This window comes from Chiloscyllium plagiosum, unplaced genomic scaffold (assembly GCF_037043375.1).
Source record: "Chiloscyllium plagiosum isolate Xiang-an unplaced genomic scaffold, Cpla_swu_hap1 HiC_scaffold_42, whole genome shotgun sequence".
NCBI lineage: Eukaryota > Metazoa > Chordata > Chondrichthyes > Orectolobiformes > Hemiscylliidae > Chiloscyllium > Chiloscyllium plagiosum.
The window spans coordinates 43,537,872-43,565,263 of NW_028270180.1; the positions used below are offsets into that span (position 1 = coordinate 43,537,872).

Below are 27,392 nucleotides of genomic sequence, written 5' to 3' on the forward strand. Positions count from 1 at the left end.
TCAGTCATGAAAGAATCTCACAGAATGTGCGATGGGAATATGCTCTAACGGTATTTTGGCAGCGAACGAACGGAAGAACCAATGTCAGGGAATTCTGCATTGGACGTTCCTGAAATAAAATTGGATAATGCAAAAGTTGTCCAAAATTGGTAAAGTTATTCAGTTATCTTCCAGAAGAAAATCGAAAGAGTTATTACTCTTGCATGGGGAGATCTGCTGAAATATACTGGGAATTAATAATCTAATTGTAGATGATGTAAATATAGGAGATGCTGTTCTGACTCTGTAACATCCTTGCAGGCATAACCCTTTAAAGTTGTACAAGTTCATAAGGAGATGTCACGTATGCACCAAAATGGCATAACCGAAGTGAGTTTCAATGAATAGAGTTCACCCATCATCATGGTGCCAAAGGCAGAAAAAACCCAACAGTTATGTGTGAACTACCACAAAATCAATGTTGTTAGAAAGACTGATGCATATACATATCTGCAGTTGGAGGACTGTGTGGAAAAGATTGGAGGAGCAACTTGCATTTCTTAGTTAAACTTCCTCAAAGGTTACTGGTAGGGAACTTTGTCAGAAAGATCAAAGGCAATTTTGTAACGCCAACTGGCCTGCAGAAATTTAAAGTAATGCCGTTTGTACGAAAAACACTTCAGCCACATTTCAGAGGTTAACTGACAGGGTAATTGCCGAATACGCAACTGATTGGTGTATATTGTGCCTGGTGACTTTCAGACTCTCGTGGATTGAATATTTACAGCATTTATCGGGCTTTTTTGATCGAATGCGGAAGTCAAACTGGTTTGTAAACCTAGCTGAAAGTGAATCTGCCAAAGCCAAAGTGACCTTCCTGGGAAACGTCGTTGAACACGGACAAATAGCCCCACGGGATGCGAAATCGAAAGTTACAGGGGGCTTTTACACATTTTTGACGAAAAGAGCAGTACTAAGGTTCCCCGCATTGTGTGGTTTTTGCTGAAAGTTTGTGCTGAATGTTAGCAGTGGGATTATTCCATTCACCGAACTGTTAAAAACAGACAAGAAATTTCAGTGAACACAAGACTTTCAAAACGTTGTTTTTCTCAGAGCAGAGCTGATTGTGAGGAGACATGATTGACGTGTACGAAATAATGAGGAGCAAGGAATTACAGATTGAAGGAAACATTTGCTCTTGATCGATCACCAGGGTTTGTAGATTTCAGATAAGATGCAGAAAGCTTTGAATAGACTGGTAGGAAAACTTTATCAGTCAGCAGGTTGGAGACTCTAGAACTCACACTCTATAAAGATCAGTTGGACAGTTAACCCTTCAATCTTCTCTGATTCCACTGGCCAAAGAGTTTTCAAAAATGCTCAAAGCAGAGCATCACCGGGAGCAACAGTTATTCGATCGGTGGCTTTATGAAATGGAAAGGTGCCCATAAGTCACCTGCGCGACTATTCGGCTTCCCTCCTGTGATGACGCTGGGACATTGACTCTCATGTTCTCGGGGGCATTTAATGAAGGCATTCTCGTTCCTGCAGATGAGGAGCTCACACCTTATTTCGGCTTTTGAAAAATCAATTTTTAAGCGGGATTAAAATCTGCAGGCGAGCCAGGTAGGATTCGAACCTACAGTCTCCTGATTCCTAGTCAGGCGCGTTATCCATTGCGCCACTGGCCCGATGCACAGGCTTAGGAGCCGTGATGTTAATAGGGACACGGTTAATAGCAGTCATGTTCACCAGTTGAACAAGCAATAAAGATAATCACTGTCACTGCTTCAGTCTAATCTTCATCACATTTCAAAGCAACGAATTTTCCAAACAAAAACACATATGTCCTCATGAAGCTTCCATTCACACTCTGTTTGCTTAGTCATTTAATGGAATGTGATGTGATGAATTTCGAATCCACTTCTTCAGCATAACTGACGTGAACGTGAGCCTAATCACCACATTGTATATACCAGTTAACTTTCAGAGGTTTCGAGTACAGTAACGACTTTTGCGAGTATGCAGGAAAGTGAATACTGTGAACCGAGCAAAAAAATCCCTTCATGGAAATTAATCCAGTGCAACGTCAATCATATAAGAACGGCAGATGACGTAAACATTCCTCTGCATCACTCTGCACAGATGCTTCTCCAAGAATTGACTCTTTGCAGAATTCTTCTTTGTAATTTAGACGGTCCCAGTTGTAGATATTCTTTCAATCCACAAACAAGTATCCTGCTGAAAACTACTTAATTAAGATTAAAATAGTTGACTATCTATTCGACCAGCTGATGTCCCAAAGTTCCGTGTTCCATGTCAATACAAGTTCTTGCAGGTGAAATTGGAGCTCCCAGCCTGATGTCCCACTGCTTCTTGATGCGTGGGAATTGAAGCCGCTGTCGTTAAGGCGGGAGCTTTTAGCCTCGATATTTCACGCGCCTCTGTATCATCAGAGAATGGCATTACGCTCACCGATTGCATTTTCGCAGCCGCATGCTCGCGCTGAACGCCATTACCATTTCCAATTAGTGTTGGGTGCACTGCAAATCAATTTCTCTGATTCCACGCTATTGAACTGGGATTATATGACATGCCATTATATGATTACGTCAATAAGTGAGGAAATTGGTGAAGTAACCGATGTTAAAATACAGTGTTATTGAGAAGTACATTTCAGCAATACCCTGCAGTATCCTATGACCCTTTGAAGTTTTGTAGATATCTCGCAAATGTAATATCCTACAACCTCCGTGTTGCAATCTCTACAGTCTGTCCGGACATAGAAGCTATATATTCAACCGAATCTGAGTTCCCACATCTCAGTCACTGTTTGACAAATATTCCTTTGTGCGTGTGGTTCTGTTCTTCAATAACCTCTGCCACGATCCTTATTGCTTTTTGCATCGTGCTTTTCCATGTGGCGCGAGGATCATGAAATGGTTCTTCCTTGGCATTGTCAGCACAGCAAGTTCTGCTAGAATCACTGTCACAGCAATCGGCATTTTTCCCGTTTTACTCCATGTAATGTGTGGTCAGCAAACGCTGAGAAAATCAATCTTTGTTTTACATGAAAATACTCTACATGGTGATAGGTTTCCTTCGTCAAACACCTGCTGTCTCACATCTTTGCGTTTCACATATCATAACCACCCTTTATCGGAGAAACCTCTCCCTCCCACAAGAACTAACTCGCCTAAACATCCACCCTCCCATTTCACTGAGGTATTGCACAATATAATACTCACATTTACACTGTTCATTCTGTACTGCTGCGGTCACTGTTTTGGGTGAAAGTGCTCAATCCCATGTTTAGCATCTTCAAGCAATTCAATCCATTTAGATGCAGCTGTTCTGTAATTAATCCTCGTGGAGCACCTTTTACTGTTGTGGTTCTGTTCGCCGAACTGGAAATTTTTGTTGCAAGCGTTTCGTCCCCTGTCTAGGTGACATCCTCAGTGCTTGGGAGCCTCCTGTGAAGCGTTTCTGTGGTGTTTCCTCTGGCATTTATATTGGCCTGTCCCTACAAATCTTCACCCAAACTTTGAACACCTTTTACTCACATGTACAATAGACGACTGGAGCATTGGACTCAGGATAAGTGCACAGCGCAGGATTGAGCAAAAGATGTTTTATTGGAAAAGACAAGTTTCTGTGGCTTTCTCCCGTCATTTATTTCATTTGTTCCTTCGATTCCCCCGAAATATTGCGTGCAGTTCTGCAATTCACATTACAGTAGTCATGTGATCGCACTGGAAACCGTGCTGAAATTGACCAAGTTGAAAAGTTTAGGTTATGAAGACAGATTGTTTTGACTGGGGTTGTTTTCTTCAGGCAGAGGAAACTGAGGATACATGTTTCATCTGCACTAAGTAATGAGCGACATGGACAAGGCAGACTAAAAGAAACGCTTCCTCTTGACCGATCAACAGGGGCGTAGACTGTAGTTAAGAGGTGGAACGGATTGAGGAGAAATGCAGAAAAAATCTCATCAGCAAGCGGATGGTTGAATCTGGATTCACTGTCTGAAGGGATGCGCAGAGGCGAACCCACATAACCTTCAGAAATACACGGATCTGAAGTTGAGTTGTTAATGCATACAAGGCCAAGTGATGAAAACGAATAAAGATAGTCAAGCGATTGCATCTGACGAAAGCATGTACAACAACCTTGAGGGCTGTCATTCTACACATACGTGGTATTTGTGTAGCTGTCCATGGTGGGCTAGCAGTTCTATTTTTTTCGCTTTCTTCGCTGGGACCCGGCTTTGATTCTCAGTCTGGGAGTTGGGGTTTGTTTTGATCCTAACAGCGACATCAGCAAAAGCAGACCACCTGCAAAGGGAGAGCTTTTCGTACCTCGGATCAATTAATGACATCGAGAAATGAGAGACGATGTTCCAGTCTCTTAAAGAAGGGGGGCGGTACCTCGGCAGTCTCTGCTCATTCAGACAGTTCACTCTCTATTCTCCTCTGATTCCGCTTCCTAAAGGTTTTCCCAAAATTGTCAACGCTGAGAATTGGCTCTGCGTCTTGTTACCTTCACAATCGCAGGTGCCACAGTGAACCTCGGAAAGTTGACAGGTGTAAAGGGCAGCGTGAGTGACGAATTCACTATCTTTCCTGCTTTTTGCATCATGCTATTCCCTGTGGTGCCGGTATCGTGCAGTGGTTAGCGCTTTGCGTTGTGGCAGCAGAAAGATCATCAGCAATTTGACTTCCAGTATTGTCACTTGTTCCCGTTTTATGCAGAGTAAGACATGCTTCACAAAAGCAGGAGCGAATCAATCTTTTTTGACATGAAAATATTCGTCGAGGTGATGATTTTGCTCCTTCAAACCCTCGCCCTTTCACATCTCTGCTGTCTATGTATCAGGATTCAAACCCACCCATTCTCGGAGATTTCTCCCCATCACACGATCAGTAACCCTACTTTCGGTTCATCCTCCAATTTCCCAGCGGCATTTGGCAATCAAGTACTCCCATTGATATTGTTCTGTCTGTGCAGCTGCAGTCAATGTTGTTGGGCGAACGTGACCCAATCCTACAGTTAGGCCCTTAAAACCAGTCGATCAATTTACATACTGCTGTTGTGAGATCAGTGCTCATGTAGCAATTTTTACTGGCATGTTCGGGAGATCACTGGAACATCAAGCTCAGGAAAAGGACGCAATGCAGTATTTTGCAAAGGGTGTTTTTTTTTAAAAACGATCAGTTTCTCTGTTCTAATTTCAATGGAGAAGAGGAGATTGTGAAGAAACATGATTGAATTGTGCAAAACAATGAGAGATAAAGGCATGTTCGGATGAAAGAAATGGTTTCACTCGGGCAAACGCCAAGTGGTGTAGACTAAATGTAAGAGGCAGAAAGTTTTCAGTAATTAGCAGTAAAAACGTTATCCACCAGTGGTGGTGGATAAATCGGCAACTCATTGAGATGAAATCAACACAACCTTCAGAGGTATTCAATCTGTATTTGTGATGCTAAGGCATACAAGGCAAAGGGATGGAAAATGGAATGAGGATAGTCAAGCGGTTATTTCTGCCAAGAACGCGTCCAACACATTTGAGGGCTGTCACTCTACGTGCGTCTGATCGCTGTGCTCGTCCTTGGACGTGTCGTGGTTCTGAATTGGCACTTTTACCACTGCGGCCCGGGTTCAATTCCCAGTAAGGGCGGTTTTGTTCAGTATCAACAGCATGGACATCTGTGATAGGATTCCATTCAATGCTTCGAATCAATCAATGTGTCCACGAACATCAGGGTCAATGTTCCAGCCTCTTAAACTAGGAGAAGGTGCCTCGGCACTCCATGAGCCAACGTGAGACTGAGATATTTATTTTGTTTCCTTGCAATTACGAGGAACCGCAGCGATTGGGTCGTTGGGTCTGTGAAATTGAAAAGTGCCGATTCGCAGTGTGTGGGATTATTTGGTCTTCCTCACTTGTGATGACGCTGCGACATTGACTGTGATATTCTCCGGGACGTGTACTGAAAGAGATTCTCGTGTCTGCATATCAGCAGCTCAAACTTCATCTCGGCTTCAGGACAATGAGGAAGATTAGGTTGTGAGATTAATAAATACCTGCGTTAACCTCGAGCTAGAGAGGAGTGAAACCTACAATGTTCTGATCTTGAGTCAGGCACGTTAGACTTTGCGCCAAATGTCCCACGTGTTCTTCACGCTTTCATGCTTCAGAGTTGTGATGTGAACATGGACAGGAGAAATAGGAGTCATATTCAAAAATTTAACCAGGAAAGAAAATCACCACCACTGCTTCAGTCCAATCCTCCCCACTTCGTGTTTCAGTGCGATCCATAATGAAAACATATCTGTCATGACGAAGCTTCCATTCAGCCTCTTGTCTGTTCAGTCATTGAATGGGATCATCGTTGATTCTGTAAATTTGAGCATCAGTTTCCTGCTTTTCCGCCATAAATCAAGATAAACTCGAGCATAATGTCAACATCAAATAGAGTCATAGAGTCAGAGAAATGCACAGCATGGAAAGAGACCCTTTGGTCCTACTCGTCTATGTTGACCAGATATCCCAACCCAATGTAGTCCCACCTGCCATCACCCCGTCCATATCCCTCCAAACCCTGTCTATTTGTATATCCATCCAAATGCCTCTTAAATATTGCAATTGAACCAGCCTCCACCACATCCTCTGGCAGCACATTCCATGCACTTATCACTCTCTGTGTGAAAACGCTGCCCAGTCGGTCTCATGTATATCTTTCCCCTTTCACCCTAAAACTATGCCCTCTAATTTTGGAATCGCAGACCCCAGGGAAAAAGACTATTACTATTTACCATATCTTTGACCCTCATAATTTTGAAATCCTCTAACAAGTCACGCCTCAGCCTCCGAAGCGCCAGGGAAAACAGCCCCAGCCCCAGCCCCAGCAAATCCTCCAACCTTGGCAAAATCCTCATGTTTTTTTTTTCTGAACCCGTTCAAGTTTCGTAACTTCTTTCCGATAGGAAGGAGAGCAGATATGCACGCAATATTCCAACAGTGGCCTAACCAATGTCTTGTACAGTCGCAACATGACCTCCCAACTCATATACTCAATACTCTGACCAATAGAGGAAATCATACCAAACGCCTTCTTCACTATCCTATCTACCTGAGATTCCACTTTCAAGTTAAATTTCAAATATCAGAATTCTATGAACCTGCACTCCAAGGTCTCTTTGTTCAGCAACACTCCCTCGAATATTACCATTAAGTGTGGGAGTCCTGTTATGATTTGTTTTCCCAAAATGCAGCACCTCACATTTATCTGAATTAAACTCAATCTGCCACTTCTCAGCCGATTGGCCGAACTGGTCAAGATCCTGTTCTAATCTGTGGTAACTCTCTTCGCTGTCCACTACACCTCCAATTAAATGACAAAACGTAGAGGACCCAGCACTGATCCTTGTAGCACTCCACTGGTCACGGGACTCCAGTCTGAAAAACAATCCTCCAGCACCACCCTATGTCCTCTACCTTTGAGCTAGTTCTATACCGTTAATTTTTGGAAGTTTAGTTTGCTTTAATTACTTGTATGGGTTTTCAGGTAATTTAATATCATGACACGAGCTGAAAATCACTTGCTGCAATTTAACCAAATACGCAGTGAGTCTTATGATAAAAGGCAGAAAAAGAAAACATTACCTGCGTTTCTTTCTGCACAGATTCTCCTCCACGAGCTGAATCTTTGCCACATTTTCCCTTATTGTTGCGAGATTTCCCTGGGACATCTACAAACATGTGTCCTGCTAAATACTGCTTTAATTCAGATTGAAATAACTGAGTATCCTTTCTGCAACTTGATGTCTCATTGCTCCGTGCTCCATATCAACACAATCTGCTCCAGGTGAGGTTGGAACATCCAGCCAGCTGCCACAATGTCCCCTGCTTTATGCCAACAGAAGCTGCTCCATAGAAGTTGGAGGTCCCAATCTGATATCACAATGCTCCTTGCTCCATGTCAACAGAAGGTACTACAGTGTGGAGTCCCAGACCCGGCATTTCATGCACCTTTATACTGTCACGGCGGGCTCATCCTCATGCCCATTTCCAGTTTGATCTTCGCTGCTGCACCACTCAGTCTCTCTTAGTTTAGACCTGGGAAGACGAGATTATATGATATTCCGCAACACTGGTTACTTTTGCGGAATAGCACACTTCTCCATTTCATAAATCAGAATTCAAATCCAGGCACTTTCAGAGATTTCCCTCCCTTGCATGGTCACTAACCTTCCTTTACATCGCTCCTCCCATTTCACTGAGGCATTCCATAACCTAATGCACAAATCGGCACCATTCTGTCTGTGCTGCTGCTGGCGCTCTTGATGGGTAAACGTGTCCCATCCCATCATCGGGAACTTGAAACCAGAAGATCCATTTCAATCCCGGTGGTTGTGAAATCAATCATCATGTCGGGGCCTTTACTGACATGGACCAGAGATTATCTGTAAACAATGCGTCTTGATTTCCTGCCACGAAGTCAGTATGGCACCTCAATTGCTACGTTTCCATTAATGCCACAGACGTTTATCTTTTAACCACTTTGCCATTGTAAAATAAACACACAACTTGTCAAAAATACTAGTCTAAGTCTTGTGCTAGGTGGCTTTCAGTCTGACGTTAAGCTCACTGGTTTGTGATCTCTATTACCAAGATGCTCTCCCGACGCCATTCCTCCTATTGTGCCTCTCTTGTTTGTCTTGTCATGACTGATCAAAACAGTGCTCTTGAAATCACTTCAAAAATCATTTCGCATTACAATGAGACACTACATTGGAGTTGTGAAAACCCCCCATTATTCCCACCCTTTTATTTGATCATTATTGAGAGATTAACTGCCATTAGCTCCACTGTACCACTAAGTTGTTCTGGGCTCTGTGGCACTCTTCCAGCAGTGTCACGGCATTTTTTGTTCCTTCGCCGAAGTTTTACAGTCGCGTTTGATGTTCATTTAAAACATCATTTCTAGGAACTGCAATTTTTCAATCGAGCAAAATCGCCAGCCTTTTCATTTAAAGTCCCCTATAATGATATCAAAGGGGGAAAAATGAGAGTTTCAGCAGCAGATGAACTGAGATTCGGCCGAGTTGTCAATTGTCAGCGTGTGGGGCACATGTGATCGTGATGATGATAAGATCCAACAGCGCAACCCAGCAGCTTTCACGCAAACATTCGTTTGGTGTTAGCTGCACAAATTGCCAGAGTCATTTCCCTTCATTTCGCAATCGGTCTTTTTGTTTTTGGCTTTTCTTTTCCTCCTGTAGTTCTCCCTTGATGGCAGTAACTCTGTCTGACGTTCAAAATGCCTACCTTTCTTATACCCCCAAATCGGATTATCTCATTTGTTCGATGTTGGCAGAATAATAAATTCAAAATCGATTGGCTTTTAATTTACAGAGACGTAAATGAATCTCGTTGGTTAAATTTGAATTGTCGTCAAAACAGCAACCAACTCAGGTACCTATTTCACAGCCAAATGTTATATATTTTCAATTTTCCAGTAAACTCTGACACTGCTCTCGTAAGCTCTCAGTGCAGAACATCATTCTACCTCTCTTAAAGGTACAGCACACACTTGCAACTTCATAACAATTTGGAATTGCACATCAGGTTGTCAATGGCCCACCGCACACAAAACCAGAAATACAGACCTCAAACAAAGGACAGTTATAAGTGGATAAAGGAGCAGTAAAATGTGCCATGTCACAGTCAAAGTGAAACGGGGATAGAGAAAGATACTGTACTTGCCAGCACACAGAAAATAGTCAAGTAGTTTGCAGGAATCTACATCATAGTCATGAGAATGAATTGATCTATTTTTTTTGGATAACATGGTGATGAGGTAGAACTCCATATTACCGCCAAGAGCAGTAGCCTGTAGTGTTTAGTGCAATGCAGCACTGCTTCAGACTCTCTCATTCAGTGTAAAATCCATATTTGGCAGTGGGGGAGTAAGGAGCGTTCGAATACAGAGAGCAGAAGTAGAGGAGTGGGAAGAGCACAGAGGAATGTTGGGCTGGAAGCAGTGGTGGATTAATGGGGTGTAAGACCATGGATGGATTTGAAAACAAATCTGAGAATTATAAAATCAGTGGAGAGTCATCGTGGGAACCAATGCAGATCTGAAAATGTGTTGCTGGAAAAGCGCAGCAGGTCAGGCAGCATCCAGGGAACAGGAGAATCGATGTTTCGGGCATAAGCCCTTCTTCAGGAAGCCCTTCTTCGTGCTTATTCCCGAAACGTCGATTCTCCTGTTCCCTGGATGCTGCCTGACCTGCTGCGCTTTTCCAGCAACACATTTTCAGCTCTGATCTCCAGCATCTGCAGTCCTCAATTTCTCCAACCCATGCAGATCAGTGAGTTTTATTTAGTCAGAACAGAAGGGAAGTCAAGGAGGAAATGACAAGTAGTTAGCTTAACATCTTTCACATGAAAGCTTCTCAATGTTTTTTAAATAAAGTTGTTGAGCAAGGCACTTAGAGAAAGAAAATCAAGGGTATGATGAAAATTCAAGATACTTTGCGAAAAGGTAGTCAGATTTAACCAGATTATTGATATTCTTTGTGGAGCTATCGTGTGTTATGGATAAACTGCCATTTACTGACTCATTCTTGAGGCTGTCAAACTTCACTTGAAGGCTCCCACCATTCTCCTTACAATGTACATTCCGATCCAGTTGATGTCATCAACAAGTTTGGAAAAATTCCAAGAGGTCCAAATGTCCAAATCATGTATAATGGTTGGGAACAATTTGGTTAAAGCATCGAATCATAGAATCTCTGCATTGCAATGAGGCCCTACTCTCTCCCTATAATGCTGCATTTCGCATGCCCAATCCACCAAGCTTGGACATTCTTGGATATAATGGGTAATTCACTTAAACCGTGAATATTTGTACTGTGTGCAGAAACAGCAGCATCCGCAGGAATCCCACGCAGACACTATGAATGTGCACAATTCATGTTGGCAATCGCGTGACGATGGAATTGAACCCCGGTCTCGAGCACTGTGAGGCAGCAGTGCTGTCACTGATCCTTGTGGTACTTCACCCGTAACAGAACACCAACGTGAGAAAAGTGTGCTTATTCCTACTCTATGCTTTCCAGCTGGTAAACAATCCTTAATGAATGCTGGCACGTTTTCTCCAACCCCATTGTGTTTTGTGATGTTGTGTGGGACCGGATAAAAAGCTTCCTGAACAAGCAAAACAGTGGGGTTCCAACCTGAATTCCACTCCACAGGAGACTTTGCAGAGATCACATAACTTGAAAGATGACTCCCAGCGCATCCACATTCTCTCATTGTCTTCCTCTTTCTTCAACATTTTGGGATGAAGCCTGTCTGGTCTAATTGACTCAAACTTTAGTCCAGTTAACTTTTGAAGTACGACCTCTTTCCTGTTCTTATTTTTTTGTCCCTTGTTTCGTATTTTTGGGACATTTAATCTCCCGATGAAGGGCTTCTGATTGGATGTTGACTGACGGCCTGTGTTTTTCCAGTACCACATTCTTCGACACTGATTGCAAGCATTTGCGATCCTCACTTTCTCCTTTTCCACAATCTTGACATTTGCATAGTATCTCACTGTGCTGATTCGCTTTGCGTCTTGCCAGGCCAGATGATCAGCTGAAGCCTCGCCCACACACACGTGCTCTGTTTCTCCTGACTTTGAACGAAGTTTGTACCTTTCCTGTTCAGAACACCATACTATTCAGGTTAGGATAAATGATGTGACTCCGTCAGACTCTGCTGTGATCTTTGATCCAAATTTGCTGAGTGCAAGTCAATCCTTCTAATACCGTGTAAAATTGATTTGAAGAATATAATTGAGAGGGAACCAATTCAAACATGCTCAGTTAAGTGTCTAAACAACTCTTTATGTGGCTCAGTGTCAAGTGTTGCCTTTTCACATTCCTGTGAATCATTTTGGACATTTTGACAGATGGAAGACGGGATAGAATTACAATCTGATGTTTTTGATTTGGATATCCATTGCAATTCCTTCATCATTTCCAGGTGTTTAACCTGTAACTCCTCACCTGCCAGTAATCTGGGACCACGTGCACTACGTGGACTGCAGCAGTTCAAGAAGATAATCCATCGACTTCTACATAGGCAATTGGAGATTGACAATATAAGCCAGTCTTGCTCATGAAAGGGCTGGAGAGTGGGGTGAATTAATCTGCTCAGGGAACCAGCATGGGCACGATGCGCCAAATTATCTTGTGTTGCAATCATTCGGTAATTGCGACTAAAATTAAAGAAAAAAAGACTCACACAGGCTGCCATGGATCTGTTTCTGCATCCACCACTCAGTAAGAAAGCAGCTAATCGTTGGAACATCTGTACTTTCAGACTCAGTGCTGTGAGAAACACCTGCAAGGAAATAATAGCAAAATACTGCAGCAGCTGAAATATTTTTTTAATAAAACAGGCTATGCTGAAAAACTTAGCTGGTCGGGTTTGTGCAGGGAAAGAAGGTAGATGAATGTTTTAGCGTGCGCAGACAGACATCAGGAAATAAAAATGAAGCAGATTTTCCTCATCCTTATGATCTGAGAAGCAGAAGGAAAATGGAGTAGATTTGTGACAGTCACAGGCTCTGGGGATTGTAATTGGTGGAAAACTCATAAAGACACAGTCGACAAGAGTTATGGTAAAATAACAAAAAGAGGTATCTAAAATTCATCACTGTCAATCCAGGTAAGAAATTCAGAAGACACAAATATACCTTGCTTTGGGTTTGGTCTGTGTAAATACTCTCCTCTGAACTCACTGTTAATGCAGTTTCGTAAACCCTTCTCTACCAGTCCAGGAGAGAAATTCACAATCATTGTGTCCTGGTCACAGTCTTGTTCCATGTACTGTGCTATACTGTAGAAGTTGGCGGACGTTATCTCAAGTCCAAATGGCACTCCGTCAGCGCCTAGTAACACCGGATCCATTGCTCACGCCACCTGAACATGCTTAAGAGAGGACAAAGCAAACATGACTGACAAGAGAAGTCAGTGAGAGCACAGAAACAAAAGATAAACACCATCTGGTGTAGATTAGTGAAGCCGAGAGCATTTGGAAGGGTTCAATAACGAGCAGAGAACAACCGAAATGGCAAGATGAGTTATTAAGATTTAGTACGTAAGTGTGTGAACTTGAAATATAAAGAATAGTGCAAGAGTTTGTTCACATATTTAAAAGGTTACAGAGAGAATAGTAAGGTAAAACAATGACTGCAGATGCTGGAAACCAGATTCTTGAGTAGAGTGGTGCTAGAAAAGCACAGCAGTTCAGGCTGCATCCGAGTAGCAGGAAATTCCGACGTTTCGGGCAAAAGCCCTTCATCAGGAGTACAGGCAGAGAGCCTGACGGTGGAGAATGAAATGTGAGGAGGGAGGGGATGGGGAGAAAGTAGAATAGAGTACAATAGGTGATTGTGGGTGAGGATGAAGGTGACAGGTCAGTGAGGAGAGTGGGAGAAGGTAGCTTCAGGGCAGAGGAAATGACCTGGGAGTTGCAGTGGAAGAGGACTCCCTGAGATTTTTGTAGAGAGAGGAGGAAAATTTCTTCAAGGCAGGCATCCTTGCAAGAGTATTCGCAGTAGGGTTAAAATCAACTCGGTAAAAACAATTACTGCAGATGCGGGATTCAAGATTCTGGAGTAGAGTGGTGCTGGAAAAGCACAGCAGTTCAGGCATCTTCCGAGGAGCAGGAAAATCCGACGTTTCGGGCAAAAGCCCTTCATCAGCAATACAGGCAGAGCGCCTGAATTGTGGAGAGACAACAGAGAGAAGAGTGCAAATTGGAGCACTGGAGAAGACGTAATGGGGAACAACGAAATGGTGCAGGTGAACACGTACTTTGCATCAGTTTTCACAATGAAAGACAACAACAAAATATGTGAATTAATAGACACGTAGGGAAGAAGTGAATGAAATGCCAACAATAACCAGAAGATGCCGGGGAAGCTGCAAGGTCTGAAGGGATTAAGTCACTGAGACCAGAAGGACTGCATTCCTGATTTCTGAAGGAGATTGCTGAGGAGATTGTGGATGCATTGGTCGTGATCAGTCAGGAGTCAGGGTGGGTCCCAGATGACGGGACATTTTTAAATGCAACACCCCTGCTGAAAGAAAGGGGAGAGGCAGACACAGACTACTGACAGTGTTGCACAGTACTTGGAAATGGATGGTAAATTACAGCAAAGTCTGCATGTCTTCATCAAGTGGACGTCATGTCTGACAGCTATGCTAGATCTCTTTGAGGAAGTACCAAGTAAGTTAGGCAAAGCAGAGCCAGTGGACGTGATTTAATTCAATATTCATAAGTCCTGTGATAAGGTGACATACAGCAGACTGCTAAATAAGGTAAAAGCATGCTGTTAGTGACAAGGAGGGGATTGGCTGACTTGCTGAGTGAGAACAGAGGGGTCTTTTGCAGGATGGCAGCTACTGATTTTTTAAGACTTGCACAGCCATCGGTTTTGAGAGCATGACTGTTCAAGTTACACGTTAAACATCTGGACAAAGGGACAGAGTGCATTTTCGCTACAGTTGCACTTGACACAAACGTAGTTTGAGAGACAGGTCGTGTCAAGAAAGCTGGGAAACTTCATAAGATGCTAGGCAGGCGCAGAGAGTGGGCAAATAAGTGGCAAATGCAATACAAAAAGGGATGTGTCAGGTTATGCAGTAAGAGAGGAAGAAGGCAGGCTTTGACTAATTTCTGTTCACGGAAAGCCTTTAGAAATCCGAAGGACAAAGTGACTTGGGAGCCCTAGATCAGGCAGGTTCAGTTGGAATTCAGGAAGGAAAATTCAATTTTATAATTTATATCAAGGGGCCTCAAATACAAGAGCAGAGATGTCCAGTTGAGCATTTATATAGTCGTGGTCAGACTGCATTTGGAATATTGCAGGAAGTTAGGTCCGATATCTAAGTGTATTTCAGAGTCATACAGCAGTTTAGCAGACCATTCACTCCATATATACCATGCAGAACTCATTGCCAAATTAAAATAGACCCGCCTGCCTGCCGTTGTCCCAAAAACTTCCAATACATTCCTAATCAGTTACTTATCCAAATGACTGTTAAATACACTGCAGTACACCAGAACTGCAAAAAGAAGAAGAGAAACACCTATACAAGGTATTCGCCAAAAACGGATAGCCGCGCAACTTCATCAATAGATGCCTAAGAGAAAGACCACGGAACGAGGACATACCTCAACCAAAAGGGCTAGCCACACTACCATACATCAGGAGCATCTCAGAAATGACAGCCAGACTACTGCGACCCCTAGGACTCATAACGGCACACAAACCAACAGCCACGCTCAGACAACAACTCACCAGAACGAAGGACCCGATACCCAACATGAGCAAGACGAATGTAGTGTACAAAGTACCATGCAAGGACTGCACAAAACACTATATAGGAAAAACAGGAAGACAGCTAACAATCCGCATACATGAACATCAACTAACCACGAAACGACACGACCAGCTATCCTTCGTAGCCACACACGCAGACAACAAGCAACATGAATTCGACTGGGACAACACTACTATCATAGGGCAAGCCAGACAGAGAACAGCCAGGGAATTCCTAGAGGCACGGCATTCATCCACAAACTCCATCAACAAACACATCGACCTGGACCCAATATACCAACCACTACAGCGGACAGCTTAAACTGACAACCGGAAGCGGCAGGGACAGACCACTATAAACACCGGCGCAAACATCAAAGAAGCGCTTCGCATGAGGCTCCCAAGAACTGATGATGTCACCTAGCCAGGGGACGAAACGTTTGCAACAAAAACTTCCAGCTCGGCGAACAGAACCACAACAACGAGCACCCGAGCTACAAATCTTCGCACAAACTTTGACTGTTAAATAATTTAACTGTAGTTGCATCCATCACTTCCTCCAGCGGTTTATTGCACACAGTGACCAAAGGGTGTAAAACAAAAGCTGCCACTCATGTCCTTTATAAAGCTTCCTTCTCGTACTTTAAACATATGCCCCTGGATGCGATCTCCCTCACCTTTGATAGTAATCTTATTTATGCTCCTCGTGATTTCACAAATCTCTATAAGGCCAAACGTCGAAGTCCTCTGCTCCAGTGAAAAAGAAACCGCAGCCTATTTTTATAACAGAAGACTTCTATTCATGACATCATTCTGGTAAATACTTTCTGAACGCTCTCCAATACAATAAAATCCTTCTCATAACGAGGAAACAAGAACTGTACACAATACACCAGAAGATATGGTGACATTGGATATGGTCCGAAGAAGGTTTAAAAGAATGATCCTGGGGGGAAGAAATGCTTGTCATAAAATGTTGAAAACTCGGGGGCTGTACTTGATGCAGTTTAGAAGTTTGAGGAGGATCTGATTGAAACTTAAACAATCCAGAGAGGGGCAATTAAAGTGGCTGTGGAGAAGTTTTCTAACTAGCACGAGAGACCAGGAGCCGACTGCACAGTATAGAGAGAAAGGATGACCATTTTGAAGTGATATGCGGAGGAATTTCTTCAGCAAGAGGCTAGTCATCCTTTGGAACTCTGCCATAGAGGGCTTAGTGGTCAAGACATTGCAATGTTTCAAGACAGACATAGATAGGTCCCTGACTGAAAAGAGGATCAACAGTTACAGGAGATGGCAGAAAGCCGAAGAATGAGGTTGACAAACATATCAACCATGACCAAATATTGGAGAGGTCTCGATGGGTTAAATGGCCTAATGCTGCTCCTTTATCTTGTGGCCTTCTCGCTATTGCGTGCGACTTCAACCTGCCCATAGACTGAGCAAGTCAGATCAGTGGAGGAGACTTACGTGGTATATGTATGAGATGGTTTTCTGAGTCGCTACATTAAGGACACAAATGGAGGGCAGAGCATCCTTGATTACGTACTGTTTAATGGATATTGGTGAGCTAGCTTAGTTGGCTGGTCGACGAGATTTCGATAAAGAATGACAGCAGCAGCATGTGCACAGTTCTCGTACTGGTCTCATGAAGTCCCCACATTTTCACCTTGTGCCTGAGGCACAACTACTCTCAGGTTAAAGCACCAACAGTCAAATCGCGCGATCTCTCTCTCTCTCTCTCTCTCTCTCTCTCTCTCTAATGAGTCAGCAGGCCTGGGAATATGTCAACTTTGATTTTAAAGCTTTATTTGTATATATGTAAAGGAATAATTGATAATCTATCTCTATGCTGTCATTCAGGAAGAGTGAAGAAGTCAGTGAGAGAACTCTTCATTAAGGTGGAGAGTGATAGAGCTGACTCAGATTATGAGCCGAAATCTAAATAGAAGAAATGATACTGATATGAAGCGTGAGCATGGTATAACGAATTGGGGAACAGAAATTAAAGGGATGACAAGCACTTCAAAAACATTTGCAGGAACTGCAACTGCTTCTCACTCCTGTCTGACACAAAGAAACCGGGAAACGTGGCCATGTCATGGCTAACAAGCGACATTAGGCATAGTATTGCACTCAAGGAGCCTTACAAATTGGCTGAAAATAGCAGCAAACATCAGACATCAGCAGAAGATGAAGAAATAATTAATACAGAACGAAAATGTCGTTTAACAGTAACCATATAAAGAATTGTTAAAGCTCATGAAGGTTAATGAATTTAAGGTTAATGAAGGTTAAGGAAAAAAAAAACGATTATTGAAAACAAATCCCTTACAATGAGAAACAGAGGATGTTATAATGCGGGATAAATATATAGCACACCAAATAAATATGTATTTTGGTTCTGTCATCACAGATGATAAAAGTAATATTCCTAAAGTGCTGGGAAGAAAAAGAGAGGGAGAAACTGAAAGAAATCAGTATTATCAGGGAGATAGTGTTGTGGAAATTGATGAGATTAAAGACAGTAAATTCCACCAACTGCGAATCAAACAGAGGTGTACTTAAAGTCACCCTAAATGCAGTGAATGCGTTCTGTTACTAGAGTGTGGAGTCCAAATAGAGTAAATTAATTGTCATATTTCAATATTCTATCGACTCTGAAACAATATCCAGGGCTTGGAGGTCAGTTAATATGACGCCACGATTTATAAAAGGAAGTAGCGAGAAAACATGGAATGACAGAAAAGTTAGCCTAACACTGGAAAACAGTAATTGGATTGGACAGAGCCAGCATGAATTTACGAAACTAAAATAGGAAAGGCGATCTCGTCTTCTTGTACACAAATCGCTGAACGTAAGCATGCAGGAGCAGCAGCAGGTGAGGAAGGCAAACGGTGTGTTCGCCTTTGTACTGAGAGGATTTGAACACATGAGCAGGGAAGACTTGCTGAAATTGTGCAGGGTCTTGTTGACAGCACAACCGAGAGTGCAGTTTAGGGATCCTTATCTGATAAAGGATGTTCTCCATTCGGAGACGGCACAATAAAAGTTTACCAGACTAATTCATGAGATGACAGGACTGACGTATGAGGATTCGTTTGGATGAAAATCACTCAAGTTTAGAATGATCAAGTAGGATGTCACCGAAACGAGTAAAATTCTAAAAGGGACGAACAAGGTAAATGCAGGAAGGATGCTTTCAATGACCAGGGCGTCCAAACCATAGACGGTTGGGAGGTGGCGTCACTTCTAAGAATATGGATAGTCCATTTAAGACTGAGATGACGATTTTATTTATTAATCAAAGACTGGTTACTAAGTGAAATTTGATGCCACAGAACGTAATTGAAGCCAGAATGTGGAATGTTGACAGATGAAGATATCTAAAGTTTTGAGGCAAGAGGGATCATAAGGTGTAGGCCTAAAGAAGTAGCAGGTTACTGTGCGGAATGATCATATAAGATCATACTGAATTATAGAGAAGGATCAAACATCACAACAAGCCAGGCAAGTTCTAATATTTCCTATTTCCATTCTGTTAAAGGTGGGATATGAAAACCAATTGTTTTTAACTGACGCAGATATCAGTAACATATTGTCTCGATTTAAAAAAATAATTCTGTTAGTACTTACCAAACAGTAACCGGGGAGCAATTTTAGCATACGAACTTCAGCAATTCGATGAGGTGCAAAGTAACTTTTGAGATTCGTACACTGGCTGTTCTGTATCTCAATTTCAATTCAGTTCTCAAATTGCTGAATGTTCTGACAAAAACGAGATAGTATGTATGAAATCAGTAAACGTCTTTAAAATGCTGCTAATACTGGGTGGAGGGAGTGGTAAGAAAGTGTGGGGAAGGGGAGCAGTGAGAAAAACAATGGGTCGGGTTTTTGTTGAGGGATTGGCCACGAATGACCCCAAATTCCAAAACTCCCGCGACCCGCTATCCTGCTCAGGAGTCCTGTCCCTCCACTTCCTGTTCCATTCTTTCCGTCTCTGTCAAATTTACAGCAAGGTCAGTGATAGAGGTGTTCATGGGGTACACTTTCCCACCAATTCCAGTTCATAATACACTCCCAAGCGTCTCCCAACAACATTACATCCTCATGGACCACCACAATCATTTCAAACAATGTCACTTATTTTCAGCTCTATTCACACTAAAGATAGATCAACCAACCGTAACCTGATAAATTAAAAAAAAACTGAAACAGGAATAGCAGTCGCTGACGGGGGCCTGTTTCTGAGAAGAAGACTCATGCTCTCTGTGGCTTAATTGGCGATCCCAGATAAACTATGTTTGGTTCCAGAATCATTTCATGACCAAACCTGTAACCTCTAACTGGGCTATAGCACCTGGCGCTTCCCTCCCCTTTAGCCCTCACTCAACGATTGTCGATTGTCGATTTCGTTCCATTGAGCACTCGCCGCGAGCATGCTCACAGTTCATGTTAACCCTCTGCATACTGCAGGATCCATCCCAAGTGATGACGTATAATGTTCAACAGCGAAGAAGAGGCGGTCCTCCAGGACCAAGCTGGAGGCACTGGTCCTCCAACCAATCAGAGAATCTCATGGGCTCGCTGGGCGGTCTGATAAATCAGAGAATGCTGCTTGTCTAAAATAATCTAACCAGAACTGCCACACACCAATGCTCAATCAAAGTTCGCTTGAAAAATGCTTCCAGTTCAAAACACAATTGTTAATGATGACTCTGTTCCCTTTCCCGCAGACGAAAGTGAGGACTGCAAATGCTAGAGGTCATAGTCAGCATTCGAGTCGTGCTCAAAAAGCACAGCAGGTCACGCAGCATCCGAGAATCATGAAAATCGAAGTTTCAGGCAGGCACCCTTCATCAGTAACCTTTCACGCAGTCAATTTATGATCAATATTGCTACTATCCCTTCTATTCCTTCATCCCCAGGTTTCATGCACAGCGGTCTCACAGAACGTTTGTCTTTTGTTTTGCCAATCTACATTTATCTGATCGCTTTGGATTAGCATCATCAAGACTTCTTCTTACCTCATCAAAAAAATCGGCAGAAAATTCAACACAATTTTCTGTGAACAATTCAATTTAACTTTCCTGAATGAAACACATATTTCTTCACGTGGCACCTCATTTTGTCTGGTATGACCGTTTGCAACATGTTTCATACAGGTTTAAACGGTTATCCTGTCAGTACTGAATTAATTGACAAAACGTTTCTCATGGCAAACTGAAAGCGTGCATACCTTTTAAAGATGAGGAAATGTGTCTGAATGAGTTGTGACTTGGACATTAGTTATCGTGAATACAAAGTAAAGTCAATCAGGTTGTGATGGTGCTGACCTCTACCACACTTTCAGAAGCTGCCAGACAAGCTGAATACTTCCAGCATTTTCTGTGTTTTTTAAAAAAATATATACCAGATTGCCAGAATTTGGCTTCTGCTCTTGAACTTGGGACAAAAGGGATGAAAAGTGGGTCGGAAGCAGGAGCAGTCACCTCCTTCAGTCATGCAAAACCCAGCTCTTCCTCTGGTTTTGTAGTTTTGTGACAACACTAACTGGCATGAATATTGGATTTTAATGATCATCTAAGTATTTACATGTTACACTTTCAGCCCAAATATGGAAGAAAAAAATCATCAATTTATATCAATTTCACAATTTATGTGTGCATGTCCAGGTCATAATTCTACTTTTAAGGGGAAGGCAGCATTTCATATTGGTAACAGTAAATGCTAACGATTCGCAGGCCATGGCTGTGAGAGCACGGAATCCAAATGACTGGACTTCCAGGGACAGTCGCTGTTTCTATCAACATGGACACTGTCTGATTCGGCCTTACAGTCTCCCATCCTTCTGCTCATGATGCCTTCAGTTCTGTCTTGGTTTTGTTCCGACTGGTTTCTAATGCACTGGCTATCCAATCATCTATTATGTTGCTTTTTCTAAAGAGTGAGGATCCTTCTCTCAGAGCACACTGCCTCCGTAGTTCAATGCTTAGATAGGGGAGGAACACAGACAGGGGAATGGCTGAATGCTTCCTTTCTTTGCTGCAACCAAACTCTGGTGTTGAAATTTGAAATGGGACGAAATAAGGCAATTGAGTGCAATCCTATTTTCTGGCTGATCTCTCCAAAGGCCACAGTCACTTCGCCAGAACGTGTCTGTGTGTTTGCCTCTGTAAGAGAAATGCAGTTTAGATCACCGACGGGGTGTGAACACAGGTTATCCATCTTAAACTTCAGTCGGATACATTGCAAAACGTGCCTGGATGATAGCATTACGACGAGTGCTTGAAACATTTGAGAACACAACGGGAGAGGCCAAGAGCTGAAAACTTGGATGATGGGCCTCTTTCCATTCTGTAACCAGTCGATGACTTGCTCAAACTTATGTACTGATAAATTAAACCCCACATGCTTTGGCATTAAAAAGCAGTTCAACAGCTTGCGAGGCAGCACTGGTGGTGTATTGGTTAAGAGTCGGTGTTTTCTTCACTGCGGCCAGGGTTGGGTGCCTGGTCAGGGAATCAGGTTATATTGTTGCTGAGAGTGACAACAACGACAGTGGAGCAGCTCTGATGGGAATGCTTCAATAACTCAGATCGGTTCATGCCTCTAGAACATCAGAGATCATGTCCCTGCTCCTTCAAGAAGGGGAAGGCACCTTGACATTCTCTGCTCATTCGGTCAGTTCATCCTTCATTCCCCTAAAGATTCACAGATTTGAAACGGGGCTCCTTTTAATTGTTTCCTTAAAACTCCCACGGGTTGCAGGTATTGGATTGATTTGAAATTGATAATGTGCACAAGCGCTGCGTGCGAGATGCTCCGACCTTCCCTTCCTCTCTTCCCCTCCACTGACAGCGGTCTGAGGTTGACTCTGATATTCTCGGTTGCATTCATCGATTGGAGACATTAATCGGTATATTAAAAAGTGCCACAAATAATTCAAACAGAATTAATTTCTTTCAAATGCTCTGGCTACAAAGTACTCAGAAACAGCTCATTTTTGAGAGATATTTAGGAAAACCGAGTTTAAGAAGATAAACAACTTGCTTTGCAAGATGATTCCAATGAAGACGTCAATTCGTTTGAACGATTCGGTGGAATTTTAGTTGTTTCTATTACCACAGACACATCTTGCGAGAGTGACAAATGCCTCAGTAGGGACCGACTTTCAGAAAATTAGGAATTTAACCATTTGGCTACTTCTTCCTTCACTTTAGACTTGAAAACCAGAGCCTGTTTACGTAAGCAAAGATGTAATCAGGCAGCAGGCTGCAATTCGAGGACAGGCCAAGCCGTTTAAAATTGATACACGCTGAACGTATACCTCCTGAGGCAGCCTGGCTTCCTGTAATCTCCCATCATCCTGCCTGTTTACTTTGGATTCCTCTAGTTGTGTTGTCGTTACATAGGAAGAGAAGCATTAAGCCGCTTCCCGTACGTCTCCTCCCCAACTGTTTCCCCGTTACTCTACGGCTTCTATTCTCTCATGTTGCTCTTCCTGCCAAACTGGAGCATTCTTCGCGTCAGCTGCTTGTTATCCACATGTTCCTCGAAGGAGAAACACAGAAGTGGAATTTCAAACTCAAACAGATTAGCCCTGGAGAAAACTACTTCACGCTTTTTCATCAGAAATAATTACCACCCTGTCTAACCCTATGATTATCTTATATGTCTCTATTAAGTCACCTCTCAACCTTCTTCTCGCACACGTAAACAGCGTCAAGTCCCTCAGCCTTTCCTCGTAAGACCTTCCCTTCATAGCAGGCCATATCCGAGGAAATCGGCATGCTTTCCAAAGTTTCCAAATCCTTCTGATAATGTGGTGAACAGAACTGTACACGATACTCCAAGTGCGGCTGCACCAGAGTTTTGTGCAGCTGTCGCATAAACTCATGATTCCGAAACTCGATCCCTCTATCAATGAAAGCTAAAACACTGTATGCCTTTTTAACAACCCTGTCAACCTGGGTAGCAAATTTCAAGGATCTCTGTTCCTGAACATCTCCACTTCCAAGATACTTACCATTAGCACAATACTTTGCACTCCGGTTACTCCGACCAACAAGAATCACCTCACAATTGTCCGCATCAAACTCTATTTGCCACCTCTCAGCCCAGCTCTGTAGCTTATCTATGTCTCTCTGTAAACTACAACATCCGTCGTCACTATCCACAACTCCAGCGACCTTAGTGTCGTCTACAAATTTACTAACCCACTCTTCTATGCCCTCATCCAGGTCGTTTATTAAAATGAAGAGCAGCATTGGATCCAACACCGACCCTTGCGGTACACCACTGGGAACTGGTGTCCAGGATGAACATTTCCCATCAACCACCGCCTTCTGTCTTCTTTCGGTAAGCCAATTACTGATCCAAACTGCTATATCTCCCATAATCCCATTCCTCCGCATTTTGTGCAACAGCCTACTCTGGGGAATCTTATCGAACGCCTTGCTGAAATCCAGATACACTAAATGAACCGGTTTACTCTCATCTACCTGTTTGGTCACCTTCTCAAAGAACTCAATAAAAGTTGTGAGGCACGACCTCCCCTTCACAAAACTGTGCTGACTATCCCTAATCAAATTATTCTTTTCCAGATGATTATAACTCCTGTCTCTTATAACCTTTTCCAACATTTTACGAACAACTGAAGTAAGGCTCACTGGTCTGTAATTACCAGGATTGTCTCTGCTCCCCTTCTTGAACAGGTGAACCACATTTGCTATCCTCCAGTTTCTGGCACTCTTCCTGTGGACAATGACGATTTAAAGATCAATGTCAAAGGCTCGGCAATCTCCTCTCTGGCTCCCCAGAGGATCCTAGGATAAATCCCGTCCGGCCCAGGGGACTTATCTACATTCACACTCTGCAGGATTTCTAATACCTCTTCCTTGTGAACCTCAATCCTACCTAGTCTAGTAGTCTGTATCTCAATATTCTCCTCGACAACATGGCCGTTTTCTAGGAGATTAATGTCGAAAGATATTCATTTAGTGCTTCCCCTATGCCCTCTTCTCCACACACAACTTCCCACTACTATCATTGATTGGCGCTAATCTTACTCTTGTCATTCTTTTATTCTTTAAATACCTGTAGAAAGCCTCAGGGTTTATGCTGTCCCTATCCACCAACAAGGTCTCATGTCTCCTCCTGGTTCTTCTGAGCTCACTCTTTAGGTCTTTCCTGGCTGTCTTGTTATCCTCAAGCGGCCTAACTGAGCCTTCACATCTCATCCGAACATAAACCTCTTTCTTCATCGTGACCAGAGATTCAACTTCCTTCATAAACTACAGCTCCCACGCTCTACAGCTTCCTCCATGCCTCACAGGTGCATACTTATGTTAGACACTCAGGAGCTTTTCCTTGATTAAGCTCCACATTTCTAATGAGCCCAAAACCTGCAGTTTCCTTCCCCATATGATGCTTCCTAAATCTTGCCTAATCGCAACGTAATTGCCTTTTCCCAAGCTGTAGATATTGCCCAGTGGTATGTATCGGTCCGTTTCTATCACTAAAGTAAACATAACAGAATTGTGATCGCTATCACCAAAGTGCTCACCTATTTCCAACTCTAACTCCTGGCCGCGCTCATTACACAGTACCAAATCTAATGTGGTTTCACCCCTTGTTGGCCTGTCCACATACTGTGTCAGGATGCCCTCCTGCACACATTGGACAAAAACGGATCCAACTATAGTACTCGTACTATAGTGTTTTCAGTCAATATTTGGAAAGTTGAAGTCCCCCATGACAACTACCTTGTCTGTCTCATTGCTGTCGAGAATCATCTTTGCTATCCTTTCCCCAATATCTCTGGTAGTATTCGGAGGACATTAGAAAACTCCCAACAGCATGACCTCTCCTTTCCTGTTTATAACCTCAGTCCATACTACCCCAGTTGATGAGTCCCCAAACATCCTCTCTGCAACTGCAATGCTGTCCCTTGACCAATAATGCCACTTTTACCATCTTCTCTGTTTAGATTAGATTAGATTACTTACAGTGTGGAAACAGGTCCTTCGGCCCAACAAGTCCACACCGACCTCCGAAGAGCAACCCGCCCAGACCTATTCCCCTACACCTAACACTCGGGGCAATTTAGCATGGCCAATTCACCTAATCTGCACATCCTTTGGACTGTGGGAGGAAACCGGAGCACTTGGAGGAAACCCACGCAGAAACGGGGAGAATGTGCAAACTTCACACAGACAGTCGCCCAAGGTGGGAATTGAACCTGGAGCGTCTGGCGCTGTGAGGCAGCAGTGCTAACCACTGTGTCACCTACTATTCTTATTGAAACATCTAAATTCTGGGACCTGCAACAACCATTCCTGTGCCTGCTCTATCCATGTATCCGAAATGGCCACAACATTGACGTCCCAGGTACCACCCATGCTGCAAGTTCATCCACCTTATTTTGGATGCACCTGGCGTTGAAGTAGACACACTTCAAACCAACACCTTGCTTGCCGGTGCCATCTTGCATCCCTGATACTTGATTTCGGATCTCCATACTCAACCTTTTGTATACTCGAACTGCAATTTTGGTTCCCATCCCCTTGCTGGATTAGATTAAACCCACCCCCAATAGCCTTAGCGAATATCTCCCCCCCCCCCCCCCCCAGGATATTGGTACCCTTCTGGTTCAGACGAAGACCATCCTGCTTGTGCAGGTCCCAGCTACCCCAGAAAGAGCCCCAATTATCAAAGAATCCAAAACCCACCAGCCTGCACCATCCCTGTAGCCACGTGTTGAACTCCAATCTCTTCCTATTCCTCGCCTCACTAGTACGTGGCACGGGCAACAAAACAGAGACAACAACGCTGTTCGTCCTAGCTCTAAGCTTCCATCCTAGCTCCCTGAATTTCTGCCTTAAATCCCCATCTCTCTTCCTACCTATATCGTTGGTGCTCGATAGACCATGACCTGTGGCTGCTCCCGTTCCCACTTAAGAATCCCAAAAACACGATCAGAGACATTACGAACCCTGGCACCTGGGAGGCAACACACCAACCGTGAGTCTCTTCCGTCCCCACAGAACTTTCTATCTGTCCCCTAACTATGGAGTCCCCAATGAATACTGCTCTACTCCTCTCCCCCCTTCCCTTCTAACCAGCAAGGATAGACACTGTGCCATAGCCCGGTGCCCCACTGATTTCCCCTGGTAAGTCGTCCCCCACAATAGTGTTCAAAACGGTATACTTATTGTTGAGGGGAATGGCCACAGGGGATCTCTGCAGTGCCTGCCAGTTGCACTTCCGTCCCTTGACTGTAACCATTTTGCCTTTTACTTGTACCTGAGGAGTGACTACCTCCCTGTAACTCCCCTCAATAACCCTCTCTGCCTCCTGAATGATCCAAAGTTCATACAGCTCTAGCTCCAGTTCCCTAACGCGGTTTTCGTGGAGCTGGATTTGGGTGCACTTCCCGCAGATGTAGTCAGCAGGGGCACTAGTCATGAGCCTCACCTCCCACATTCGGCAGGAGGAACATTCAAATGCCCTCACCTCCATTCCCACGATTCTAAATTCCCAAAGAGACTGTTGAAAAAAACAAAGAATAAAAAAAAAAACTCATTATCTTACCAATCTTACATTACCCACACCTCAACCCACCTATCACACTCTCAGATACCTTGACTCCTACTATTTGTCTCTGTACCTCCTCGGCTCAAAAGCCTCATTCCAAATGAAGAGCTCTTGCCTGAAACGTCGATTCTCCTGCTTCTCGTGTGCTGCCTGCCCTGCTGTGCCTTTCCAAGTCCACAATCTCTCCTTCGTGGCGAGGCAGTGGATTTGTGTTGGGGACTGAAGATAGAGGCCTCACTTTTGCACAATTCAATTGTAGGGAATGTCTGCTCCAACAGGACATGATATCAGAGAAGTCCGGACAGTGTTTGACCTCGAGCGAACGGGGATTTGATGGTGATCACATCCATCTGTTGACCTGCTCTTTCGCAGAAGTGGAGGCTGTGTGTCTGAAAGATTCTTGCAAATTTCCTGTCAAATTGTTGGTGC

General features: G+C 43.4%; 1 non-coding gene and 1 gene segment (V, D, J or C); one reads left to right on the forward strand and one right to left on the reverse strand.

Annotated features, from left to right (window-relative positions):
• LOC148137593 (Ig heavy chain C region-like) overlaps positions 1 to 27,392 on the forward strand; it is a 784,089-nt gene that overhangs the window by 366,429 nt on the left and 390,268 nt on the right.
• On the reverse strand, positions 1,598 to 1,670 carry trnap-agg (transfer RNA proline (anticodon AGG)). Its single transcript has one exon. It is a non-coding gene; the product is annotated as a tRNA-Pro (tRNA).